Source organism: Marmota marmota, unplaced genomic scaffold (assembly GCF_001458135.2).
Source record: "Marmota marmota marmota unplaced genomic scaffold, marMar, whole genome shotgun sequence".
Lineage (NCBI taxonomy): Eukaryota > Metazoa > Chordata > Mammalia > Rodentia > Sciuridae > Marmota > Marmota marmota.
In genome coordinates, this window is record NW_026000102.1 from 5,147,276 (window position 1) to 5,158,417 (window position 11,142).

At 57.3% G+C, this 11,142-nt stretch overlaps 1 protein-coding gene across 3 annotated transcripts in view; it reads right to left on the minus strand.

Moving 5' to 3' along the window:
* The window catches only part of Kcnab2 (potassium voltage-gated channel subfamily A regulatory beta subunit 2), an 84,669-nt gene extending 73,536 nt beyond the window's left edge, over nt 1-11,133 (minus strand). The window contains exon 1 of one of the 3 annotated variants that reach the window (XM_048783732.1): nt 10,667-11,133. The gene's annotated coding sequence lies outside the window, so the exon portion shown is untranslated. The remainder of the gene's footprint in view (nt 1-10,666) is intronic. The other 2 variants (XM_048783733.1, XM_048783731.1) reach the window with 2 other exon arrangements.
* Nucleotides 11,134-11,142: the final 9 nt, after the last annotated feature.

Sequence of the window (11,142 nt, forward strand, 5' to 3'; positions counted from 1 at the left end):
AATTGTAGTGGGACACCATACCTTTATTTTATTTATTTTTATGTGGTGCTGAGGATTGAATCCAGCGCCTCATGCATGCTAGGAGAGCGCTCTACCGCTGAACCTCAACTCCAGCCCCTGACCTCTGCCTTAATGGCCCCTTTCTTTCTCTCTCTTTTTAAAAATTTTTTTTTTCTAATTAATTACATGTGACAGTAGAATACATTTGATACATTGTACACGAATGCCCATGTCCGCTTTCTTGTGGAGCATCTGTATGCCTAAAAGCAGGGAGAGGAAGATGGCCAGGGTGGGGTAGGGGAGATCCCATGGGAGTGCTTGCAGCTAGAGCAAGCAGGGCCAGCTGGGGGCTGGGCCATACCTTCCTGTGCGGGGTCCCCCTTGCTTGCTTCCTGGTGACCTGGCTCAGGAGCAAGGTCAGGGGAGCACTTGCTTCATTAACAGGGTGGTCTAGGACTCGGTGGTTTAGGACTGGTCCCATTCTAGCTCTGCCCATTGCTAGCTGCGGGACCTCAGGCAAGGTCTAGGACCTGTTCTCATCTGTGAAGCAGAGAGGGTCGGTACCCTCTCTGAGACAGCTGGAGAATTTAGAGGAAAGGAACATAAGATATGAAGTGGGGTACCCCACGGAGAGTTAACCCGCCACGAGGGCCCATTGTCAACGAAAGTAACCACGGGCAGCGATCATTATTGCCATCTTGTCCTGAGCACCTCCCAGAGTCAGACGACACCTGACTCGCTTCCTGCAGCGAGGGCAAGTGCTGTCAGCAGTCCAGTGCCCCCATCCAGGCCTGGAGGCCTGGACTTCTGCTCTTAGGACCTCAACCTTCTTTGCTCTTGGGAACCCGGGATCTGGACCCCTTGGGAAGGCTTCTGCAGTTCAAAGGAATCAGCTGCACATAATTCAGTGCCTCAGTTGTAAATCAGAGCCGCGTCCTCCTTTCTGGCCGGGCAGCACCCAGGGCTGAACCTGTTGTGTGGGAACGCCAAGAGGCCAGGAGAAGGGGCTCACCCATCCAGACTCCAGGAGGCAGGCAGCCTGTGCCCCTCAGGGTAGGAGGCCAGCTGCAGGACTGTGGCTGCCTCGGCACGCAGGTCCCACACTTGGCTTTGGTCACCTTCAGCCTAGAGGCATGTCCTGCCTCCTGCCATGTCTGGCTGGGTGCCAGCCCCCAGAGGCTGTGGCTACCTCTGTCCTGCCTTGGGCATTGCCTGGTATTCAGGCGCTGGGTTGGGGAGGTACCTTGGGGAGGGTCCCTCAGTGGTGGGGTCAAGCTCAGGCAGGCCAGGACCATCTAGTACTTCTGAGGATTCTGAAGGCTTCTCCCTGGTCCTAGGAAGCCTGTGCTTGAGGCAGCGGATGCATTACAAGCCAGCTCCTGGGGGTGGAACAATCAGAGGGGAGGCGAGAGGGCAGGGGCAGCTGCGGCTTTCCTTGTTCCCTGAGCATACAGTAGGAACTGTGGTCTTCAGCTCTCTGCAGCTTGGAGCCCTGGACCTTGACACATGGGCACAGAGGGCTGTGGCTATAGCTCAGTGGTAGAGTGCTTGCCCAGCAGGCACAAGGCTCTGGGTCCAATCCCAGCACCCCAAAATAAAGCTCTGAGGAAGAGCACTTGCCTAGCATGCATGAGTCCTGGGTTTGATCCTAGGCACCACAAAATCAGCCAGCCAACCTACTGATTAAGCAAGCAAGCAAGCAAGCAACCACACATGGGCACCAAGAGCAGTCCTAGGAGGTGAGTACAATGGCTCAAAGGGCCTGGGTACTTTTAAGTCTGTGGAATCAGCCTGGGTCCAGTGAGTGTTCACTTGGCTCGATGGGGGAGGGGTGGGGAGAGTGTGGATTTGCATGCATTCATGGCAGGCTGCCTTTTGCTGATAAAAATCATCATCATGTATGAGGGTCCCCTGGAGGATGCACCCCAGACCACCTGGTCTGAAATGGGGAGCTGGGGCTGAGGGATGGGGCATGGAGCAGGGTCTGGGGGGTTCTGGTGTGGGACTGATTTCTGCCCTGATCCTTGGACTTCAGAGATCCTTGGGGGTGATGTGGGACAGGGACAGGCATGACCCATCCTCATGGAATTCACCATCTGGGAGGGACTGAACATCCGCAGAAATAACTGCTATGGGGAAAGCTTCTTGAGACCTATGGGATGCCGAGACCAAGTATGGGTTTTCCCCAGCCTCAGTTTCCACCTCCCTGAAACAAAGAGGCTGGGTTACAAGCATTGCAGACGTGAAGAGCCTGAAGGGACCCTCCTGGGGGTGCTGGCTGCAGGAGCTCAGGACCCAGCCCTGAAGCACCCAACAGAATAAGCTGGATATGGGCTGCATTAGGGACCAGAGATTCTGAGCCTGGGGACAGGTGCCCTCTTGTCCCTTCCAGGGGCTGGAGGGAAGGACCCCTGGCCCAGGGCTCCCCCTACTTGCTGCTCCCCAGGGAACCATGTGAAATATCCTGGGGCCCAGCCAGGCCTCGGCACCCACTCGGCCCAGCAGGTGGCTGGGCCACTCCAGTGGCTCCCCATGGTTGCCATGGCTACCAGCTGCTGAAGGGTGGGGAGAAACCCTCTCCTCAGCATCTTCCCAGCAGCACCCAGTGGACTTTGCCAGAACCTTCTGGCCATGGGTGAGGCAGAGGTGAGTGCCCAGTGGGGCACAGGGCTCTGTGTGCATGTTTAGGAGATGATGGGCATCATGGGCAGCCTAGAGTTCCCTGAGGGTGGCACAGGGAGACTTGGGGCCTTGAGGAGGGGGACCTGGTCAACTCCCCCCACCCCACCCATGCAGGGTGAGTGACCCAGTACAGCCACGGGGGAGGTTGCCCATCTTCCAAAGATGCCCAGGCCTCAAGACCTTTCCTCACGAGCACGGTGCCCCCCCCACACGCTACTCCTCTCCCCTTAGTGCCCAGCTCTCCTTGCCTCAAGGCCACCTCCCAGCTCCTGGTTTCAGGCCTGGCTCCCTCTCACTCCCCCTTTCCTGACCGTGCTGCGTGGACGCTGTTGTGTCATGCCCACCAGACTGCAGGCGCTTCTGGGGTGGCCCGGGGCACCTCTGTGCTGTGGACCATAGTCCCCTTCTCCACCGCCACAGCCTGGCGCAGCAAGCTCACCCGCGCCCGTCTGTGGTCCATGAGCAGGGGGCGGAAGACGACAGCCTGCTGTGGCCAGCCTCGGCCTCATCTGAACAGGCCGTTCTGTGGGGAGCTGTTTTTCCGGGCCCTTCTTGACTACTGTTGTATGCACCGGGAGGGTGGGGGTCCATGCCCCCAAAGCTGGCCCACAAAGGCTCCAAGCGGCTTTTCCCAAACCTATCTTTCAGCATGAGGAGAAAGCACAGCAGCACCCGAGTCCCCAAGGTGGCCAACACAGGACAGCTGATGTCCCCTGAGCACTGCTGCCTGGCCAATGAGTGGGATGTAAACAAGGAGGCCTGCGGTCCTCTGGTGAGGAGCGAAGCACAGCCGTGCGCCCGAGGAAAGGGCGATGTTGAGTTTGAGCTGGGCTCTGCGCATCCTGCTCCAGACACCCAGTGACCTTTGCGGGGCAGAGGGGAAGGATGGCTCTGAGCCTCCTGTCTGTGACACCTGAATACCTCCTGGCCCGGGTGACTAAAAATACCATGTATTTAGTGCCAGGGAAAGACAATACCCCCCCGGGGGTGAGGAGCAGGATCAGAGGTGGCAGAGCAGGGAGCAGGGAGCGGTGCCACAGGAGGTGTCTTCACAGAACATGTGGTGCAGGTGGGGTGCAGCGGGGGCACACAGTGAGGGCCAAGAGAACACACAGAGTGCAGACAGGGTCTGGGTACGCACACGGTGACCAGGGTCTGCTCTTGCACCCAGCTCTGGCTTCTCACAGCGGACAAGCATTCGGGCGTCTGCATCCCTGAATAAACCTCATTCCAAGGGGCCTGGGGAGCTAACAATAGCCTCTCCCCGAGCACACACTGGGATAAACGCACAATTTTAGATTTAAGGCTGACAAAAGGTAGCAGGTCATTCCAGTGGAACGTGGGCTTCACACATTCCTCAGAATTAAAGAAATCCGAAGCTCTTCTTGCCGGAGCTTTCAACCATCAAAGAGAGTTTTCCGTGCGCTGCTTTAAGAAGCCGAGGCGGGAAAGTTCACCAACAGACCAAAATAGCCAGGAAGTGTTCTCAAAGTGTAGTCTTGGAACCCCTGAATCTGGGTCACAAGGAACTGTGACTGATGAGCCTGCCCAGCTGCCCAGGACCTTCCGGGGGCTGTCCAGTGCTGGGCCCTGCGGGGCTGATGGGCACGATGACTCGGCCTGTTCTCACTGCTCTGAGGATGCACTCTGCAGAGCACTGGAGGCTGAGCTGGGCCCGACAGTTCATGAGTGTCCCCAGAAGTGTCCTCCGTAAGGGCAGGAAACAGAGTAATGCACGGAAGAGAGAACCGACAGAGGGCAGCCAGGAGGGTGTCGGGGGCTGGGGCTGGGGCGGCTCTTCCTATCAAGGCCATTCAGGCAGCAGAGTGGCCTCTGGCTTTGGTCCAGCTCTGGAAGGTTATGTTGCCTGCCAGGGCCTGTCTCTGAATGGGACACACAGGGACAAGGACCTTCACTCGTCACTCTTGGAGGCTGGCTTTGCTCCCCTCTCAGTGCAGACTGCCTCCTCCACGGCAGACCCTGTCCCAGCCCCAGGGTCTCCCTCCTCCTGGGCTCCAGAATAAGCCGGTGTTCCTCCTCCTTGACCTTTACTTCCCCTTCGGATTCGGCACCCACACCCACTCCCTGCACTGTCTTGCACACTCTTCTCTCTGGACACTGAGCCCCAGGTGACCCTGTCCACCTTTCATGTGAGCCCTAGCCCTCCATTCTCAATGCCTATGGGCACAACAGGCAAGCGCAGGACCCAGCATGGTGCTTGCCATCTGGGGGTCCCTCTTTCCTCCTGCCCTGCTTTTTTCCATCTGTGCAACCCACTGGACCCTCCAAGAACAGCCTGGGAGCCTCTGGGGCTCCCTCTCCCTCCCCGTCCCATCACTGTCCTGCTCCATGGGGGCTCTGGCCTCCACACCATCCTTTCCGTTCACCCTTTTCACCCAGGGTCATGTTCTGCCCTTAGTGGGCCTCTGGCCAGGTCCCAGCTGGGGGTTCCTGCAGGGACCCCTCCCAGCTCTGCCCATCACAGGGTATACCTCAAATGGCCGCCACCCACCTCTCCTTCCCCATCAACAGGGGTTTCTCAGATTGGGACATGCGGTTACTTTTGGCCTTTCCTGGCTCTTGCCCCCAGAGGCTAGAGCTGGGGGTCTGGCTCACCGTCAGCCCTCACATGTCTCCTGTAGGCCTTTACCCATCATCATGAGGTTTACAGGTTTTAAGTTTATTTTTATAATGAATGCACTCATTAGAATCTCCGTGTCCATGCATCCTAGTTACTTCTGACTCTCCTACATCTATAAGGGGTGGCACAGACACCACTTCCAGAGCCCCTGCTACCATGAGAGCTCAGAATGGCAGAGCTCCAGGGCAGGGTGCTAGACCTTCCACCCGGGGCCGGGACCAACAGCTCGTGGACATCAGGGTCTGAGCTCGCCCTGAAAGATCGTGAAGCTGCCCAGGGACGGAAGATGACAACACATCTATGAGAGGGAGAGCCGTGGGCTAGGGGCCCCCTTGTGCCCGTGAGCTGCTGGGATCAGACAGCCCGGTGTGCACACTGGAGCCAGCAGGCTCATGGGCCTCCAGGCCTGAGGCCAGGGCAAGGCATGACCCTCTGTCCAGGGATGGGCTCTTGCCTGCTTTTTTCTCCCCTTCACCCCTCCTTTCTACCCTGGGTGCAGGCAGCTGGGCTGGAGTCTCCAGGGTTCCTCCCAGGACCAGGTAGCCTCTCTGAGAGGTCTGGAGTGGGTTCATGAACTGACTCAGCAGGAAACCCAAGCCCCTGTGCTCTGGGTTTCCTGGGGCTCAGTTGGGCTCCAGGTAGGCTGTGGCTGGGGCTTGGTCTCTTCCTGGAAGTGGAGCAGCTGACATTTACCATCCTGCTCTGTGTCGGGGGCCTCCAATGCAGATAAAGGGAGGCAGGAGAAGGAAACCAAGTGGCTTAGAGGGCACAGTGGTGAGTCTGCCCTGATAACAAGGATGAACTCTCCACTGGGACAAAGGCCCAAGGCTGGTGACAGAGGACCCCATGGACAAGACTCCCGAGTGTACAGGACCCAGGAAGTGGCTCGCTTAGTGGCGAGGTCACCTATGTGATGGGTGGCCTGCTGGTTTGCCTTGAATCTGGTGCAGGGACCTGGTAAGGAACATGAACCTGGTGCCAGGGTTTCAATATGTCCCCCAAGTTCCCTGCACTGGAAACTGAATTCCCCAATTCATATGTTGATGGGTTTTACAGGTGGGGCCTTGGGAGGTAATTAGGATTAGATGGGGTTGTGAGGGTGGGGCTCCAGGGCAGGGCTGGCGGGTTATAAAGCAGAGAGGACTAAGCTGACATAGGCTTGTCATGCTGTCATCTGATGCCTGCCACCATGTTGCAGTGCAGCAGGAAGGTCCTTGCCAGGTGCTGGCACTGTGCTCTTGGCCTCCCTAGCCTCCAGAACTGTGAGTTTTTAAAATCACCTGGCCTCAGGTGTCTTGTTATAGCCACAGAACACAGACCGAGACACCCGGCTTTTAGCTGCTGAGGTGGGTGACGGATTTCAGCCACTCAGCCAGATCAGTGAGGAAGGTCCTTTTAACTGGTCTGGAGATCAAGTGGGAAGTGTAGGAGGTGGTCCCCACCCTTTCTCCATATTTTCTCCTTTTCCCAATTCTACTTGGTCTGCAAACAGCATGGCCTCAAGATAGCCCACCTGCAGGTGCTGGTGTGTGCAGAGGGACTCAAGCAGGGCAAGTGCCAGAGAAGCAGGTGAGACAGGGAGGGGGGCTGGCTCTGGGACATGTGACACACCCAACCACACTTTTGCACTCCCCAGGCCTTGGGGCTAACCACATGGTCATTGGCAGAGGCCACTCCTGAGACCCTGACTAGCAGGATGGGATGGGGATTAGGAACCAGGTGAATGCTGGCGGCAGGACCCAGGCTGGGCTGGGTCAGAGCTCTTCCCGTGCTGTGTGGGAAGAGGAACAGAAATGCCACTTGTCTGAGCTTCCCAAGATACGGTGAAGGGTGTGAAGACCTGCAGTAACTCAGGTCCACCTGGGCAGGAACTCCCATCTGCCAATCCCTGACCAAATGGAAAGCCTCAAGCCAACACAGAGTGGCCGGATGAAGACCAGGGTGTGATGTCCCCTTCAAGGGTGTCTCCTCTCTGAGGGGAGGCCTGTTCCTTTTCCTCCTGAGCACTCACTGAGTCAGAGAGCCTCTCTCAGTGGCACCAAGGACCCATCTCTTAACAGATACACTCTGAAGATGGGCAGAGGAGCGTGCTGGGTCACTGAGGGGAGAACATTTTTGAACCTTCCATTTCACGAGGAAGGAGTTTCCATATCCCTTGAGGCCTGGGACTGAATCCTGACTCCTGGGCATCCAGGGAGACTCACCCACACAGAGGTGAGGATTTTTGCCCTTTGCTACAGCGTGGCTGGAAGGCAGAGGGATCGTTGCTACAGAGTCCTGGCATGGAAGGACAGGTTCAAGGTTTCTTCACTAGCTGGGAGGCTTGTGGCCACCCTGTGCCTCAGTTGCCCTAGGCAGGGTTACACCAGGCCCAGAGGGGAAGTACAATTCCACTGTGGGGAGTCCCCTCTCCCCTCCAGCCTATCCAGGGCCTTGGCTTCCCACCTCCTCTCTAACTACATGGCCATCTCTTTGACAGTCATGAACAACAGACAGTGTACTTGTGAGGTGACCTCCCAGGTCAGGCAGGACTGGAGTCCCTGAGAACTCCCTGGGGTGAGTGGCACCTCCCCTGCTCCTAACAGTCCCTCCAGGGACATGGACACACCAGAGGACACTGACTTATCCATGAGTGTCAGCAACACCTTGACAGAGGCCTTCCCAAAGGGTAGCTGGTCATCTCTTGGGGAGCTGGCTTCCTCCAGCTTGGGCAGCCATGGCGGTGAATTGGGCCTAAATAAGTGGGAAGCACAGAGTTTAACCCAACTCCATTGTGGCCTCTGTGTGACCTTGGGGAAGCAGCTGCTCTCTAGGTTTCCACTTACTCCTCTGAGACAAGAGCTGATTGGCTGTTGGTTGGCCAAGACCCTTGCAGCTTTAGGGTCTTCACCCCTAAGGGTGGGGCCTCCTGGCTGCTTAGGAGAGGGGTTGAAGGAAGGAGTGGGGTCTCTGGCCCTGGACACCTTCAGAGTCAGCCCTTCCCCAGTGCTGCCTGCTGTTTTGCCTCCTTATGCAGGGATTGTGGAAAAAGGCTTTTACTTTGGGGCCTTTGGCGATGTAAAGATCACTGAGAATTTAGCCAAGGATATACACTGCTTCTGGCCAGGGTCCCCAGAAACGGAAACATGGTCCCCAAGCTTCTAGGAGTACTCCTTCCCTTGACGCAGACTCTGTTTGCCCAGTTGCCATGAAGAGCACCAACAAACACCAGGAGCCCCTCCCTGCACACCCTCACTGGAAACTGCCAATCAAACTCTGCCACTCCTTTCCTCCTGAATCACTTGGGTTTAGAAGGTTGAAAAAGGAAAGGACAGAAAGAGGAGCCAGCCCCGTGTATGGAAGCCCTCCTGAGCTGGCCAGCCCTCAGAGCTCTCTGCCCTCCTGCTCACCAGCACCATGCCTGTGTCCCACCTGCCCATCTCCTGTGGGCAGCCAGTGCTGTGCATGCTTCCTGCAGTCTAGGCTCCATATTCAGACCTGCAAGGGTTTTGAACATTTACACATGAAAAAGGTTTCAGGCTTTTTCACGAGACTCCTCTACCCCATTGTTTGGCACAGTCCCTGGGTCCTGATCAGTGCCCACAAGGCATTTATTTGTTGACTGGTGTAGCAAAGAGAATAAGATGTATCTGTTTTATAAGGAAAGTCTCCCCCAGGCTGCTTTTGAGGCAAGGATGTGCAGCAGAGCAAGCCCTGTCAGTGCCACTGTACCTGGACAGTGTTTCTTGGCAAGGCTGCGCCTTGGGCCTGATGGGACAGGACCTGGGGAGTTGGTGCACTCTGAGGAGCCCACTTTGTGAAAGTTCAGGGCCATGATCCCAGGAGCTGCCCATGAGCCTGGGCTCTGCAGCAGACAAGTCTGCCAAGTGCAAATCAGGTGGACAGATGCGACTCTCCACACACAATTCCCCAAAGCCTGCACAGCAGGGCCTGACTGCAGCTTCATGAGCAGAGTGGGAGCTGCTCTTGGCATTAGAAGCGGGGGCTGGCATTTTTTGAGGGGGAGGAGAAGTTGCAGAGAAGGAAGAAATCCTGAAGCGACAGACAGTGGGACAGCTGTGGCCTGAACTTGGTGTTCTTGCTCCTGGGATGTGGATGTATTAATTTCCATAAATGCTCACAGCCCATTTCCCCAGGAGCTATTACTTATGTCATCTCCCCTTGGATCCAGTTCAACACACAGGGCAGACAAATGGAAGGGGAGGAAAAGGCAACCCCCGCTGGTGGGACCCATCTCCAGTCCCTCTCTCAACCAGGCAGATTGAATCTGGTTTCTAAGTTGGCCCTGTTACACCTCAGAGTCCAGACCACCTGCCTTCAATCAGGTCCCCATCATTTCAGGAAGCAAAGAAAGTTACCAATCCCAAAAATGCTGAATCACAAAGTGAGCCTGAGCAGGAAAGTGGGGGTGGGGTGGGGAGGGAGATGGTGGCCAGGAAGACACGAAAGGGTGCATGGGGACTCCCCACCTGGAGCCACCCCAGGATGCTTTAGGCAAAGTGTAGCCCCCTGGCAGCAGCCCCCCAAGACAAATGCCAGGAAGAGTGAGCAGGAGGTGTCTAGATGGGAGGGTGGGCAGGTGGGCAGGTACACACGCTGCTGATACTGCAGTAGGAAGCTGTGCAGCAGTGGAGGCTCTGCATCCTGCAGGGGCAGCAGCAGGTAGGGAGATGGAAAAGTGCTTGGTGCCTTCTCCTGGAAGGGCCTGGACAGGGGGAAAAAGCTGCTAATGGGAGCAGGGACCTAAGGATGAAGTGGAGGAGTGCAGAGTCACATAGCCAAAGGAACTGGTGCAGAAAGGGAGTGTCAAGGTCCTGCGGACCAGGGCAAGTGGAGAGAGAAGAGATTGAATGGGCTGGGAGCAGAATAGGTGAAAGGATGGGGTCAAGGGACAGGAGAGACCGGGGCAGGCAGCGAGGATGAAGGATTTGCCCTGAAGAGCAACAAGGATAGAGATGGGAGGTTCGTAACTAGGAAGGCTCTCATCGGGCTGCGCAGAAGCCGAGAGAAGGGATAGGAAGGATGGAACGTAGCGGGAGGTGAGGCTGCGGAACGGAAAGGGGCTGAGACCGGGATGCCAAAGAGGGATGAAGTTTGGGGCTGGGGTCGGGGATGCCAGCTGAAAGGTCAGGCGGATGACAGGGAAGCAAAGAGAGGATGGAATGGGGGAAGGGAGATGATGGAGAAGGAGGTGAGGAGGCTGGAAAGGAGGTGAGAACGACGCGGGGGCAGGGACGTAGGGCCGGGAAAGAGGAGATGGAGAGGGACCACGGTGCTCGCCGCCACCCTCCTGGCGCAAGTCCTTGAAAAGCTCGGCCGGCCGGGGTCTCCCCCTGCACTCACCTGGGGGCTCCAGCTCCGGATCCCGTGCCCCGCTCCGGATCTTCCTTCCCGCCCTGCCCCTGCGACTTTAGCTCCCCGGAATCCCGCTCGCTTCGGCAGGTTCCGCCCGCAGCATCTTCACCTCGTGGGACGCCCGCGGCCACGCCCCTGACAGAATCTCATTGGTTGTTGTTCACGTCAGTCACATTCCCATTAGCTGAGGATCGTCGTCCATGCAAATCAGGACGGGCCCATCCCCACGCTAACTGGCTAGTGTCTGCAGAGCGGAGCGCGCGATTTGGGTTCTGATTGGCTCCGCGGTCCTGACGACAAAAGTGACGCGAGGCGGGTTCTGAGTACGCGGCGCTTTGCAGACTTGGGCTCCTTGCGGGTGGCCGCGGGATCGGGCGCGTCCCTCGGCCGGTGCATGGACTTGCGAGGCCTGCGGCTTCGCTGGGCACCGGCCGCCGGACCTCCTGGTCCGTGGTGCGGGAATT